The sequence below is a fragment of the Eutrema salsugineum genome, unplaced genomic scaffold (assembly GCF_000478725.1).
Source record: "Eutrema salsugineum unplaced genomic scaffold, Eutsalg1_0 scaffold_3, whole genome shotgun sequence".
Taxonomy (NCBI): Eukaryota; Viridiplantae; Streptophyta; class Magnoliopsida; order Brassicales; family Brassicaceae; genus Eutrema; species Eutrema salsugineum.
In genome coordinates this window covers 2,725,766-2,727,359 of record NW_006256756.1, presented here as the reverse complement: position 1 = coordinate 2,727,359, position 1,594 = coordinate 2,725,766, and the positions used below count along the sequence as shown (strand labels likewise).

The 1,594-nt window shown below is 36.3% G+C and overlaps 1 pseudogene; it reads right to left on the bottom strand.

Moving 5' to 3' along the window:
- Positions 1-734: 734 nt before the first annotated feature.
- On the bottom strand, positions 735-1,536 carry LOC112085160 (annotated as a pseudogene).
- Between the last annotated feature and the right edge of the window lie 58 nt (positions 1,537-1,594).

Here is a 1,594-nt window from a genome sequence, read left to right as displayed (position 1 = left end):
GAAGATTGTCTTTGTGCAAGGAAAAACGGTGGTGAGCTTGCTTATGACGATAAAGGGAATCTATTGAGAGGAAAGTCTCTGGTGTTTGAATATGGGACATCGTGCAAGTGCGTGAGACACACCCGTCGGATCAGACCATCATGAGATAGAGATAGCTGGGGATGTGAAGGCCTTGTGTATGTGTATATACACGCAGTTGTGTGTGTATATGTGACCATGGATACATTGTACCATCTTATCTACCATGATTTTTTTCCTTAAGACGCCTCCTTCATTTTCTATAAAATACCACCAAACAATTTTATATTCTAAAATCTTCAAGGTCTAATTAGAGATATGAATATATGATTCCAGTAAATAAATTGTTTCTGACAAAAGTGAGTGCCAATTATCATTTTTTGAAATATAAATCGTTACTTATAGTTAAAATATATCACTGTTATAACTAAAATACACTTATGAGTTATGATATATATATTTTACGTATAGTTTTTGTTTCCTTTGTTCTGTTTTAAGTTGTTGTTTAAGAAAAGCTAATTCTATAATATAATGTTGATTAAAAATAAAATATGAGAAATACAATAGCAAATAAACACATTTTTTATAGACCACCATCTTAACCAGCTCATATTTATACCAAAAGGCCTCTAAAATAATTGAAATTGTGCAGACCCAAGCAAATGCTTGATGGGCTTTTCTACTCAGAACAAAGCATCTTGGTTTCGAAGTTGTTTCTACGGAGCAGTTTGAAATGGAAAGCCTCCACTCATCTGTCGCCTAACGTGATTTGGTACTAGCCTGTTTATAAGCTCTAGGGAGGCTCCAAATAACTGTTTGAACATTCAAACAGAGAGAAAGAGATATCAGATTAAGAAACTGTTTGAACTTAACATCAGTTATGGTTTGGTTTAAGAATATTTGGTTTAAGGAAAGTGGACTAACGTACCTCATGTTTGAAGTTGAACAACAGTGGTAGAGGTCGGCCATTTGGAAGACGAGCATTGGGCTCGCGAAGTTCATTGAAAAATGGATGAGCACATGCTTCAAGCTTAGACATGGAAACATAGCACATATCAGTTATATCCTCAGCATTATTGAACAGTGCAGGTCCAAACAGAGAGAACCACTCTAACAACTAAGAATACTTGGTCGTGTAGCAATACTGACCGCAGTGCAACGTAGACTCGGTAAATATTGAAGAAGCCAAGATGTGAGGTCAATGGCTTCTGGAGGCATCCGCTTATGGAAAACCTAGAGGTCATAAAGTATTATGTTTATTTTTCAGCTTTTCTTTTTTTCTACTAAGGCTATTGTATGATAAGAAAAGTTAGAACGTAACATGCATATAAAGTACCTTATGCCACAGATGAGATTTAATTTGTGGGAATCTAAAGTCTCTGTAGTTTGAATTCATGCATCGGATTTCTTCTCACGTTGGATTGATGCATCGGATTTCTTCTGATGTTGAATCTGCTAGTGGAACTTATCCTGACCACTGTGACCTGTATTTTCAGAATTCTTTTGCGTTTTCATCATCGTCGCAATTACAAGAGACGACAACGCTGGAGGGATTACACAGCCAGCTACAACGTAG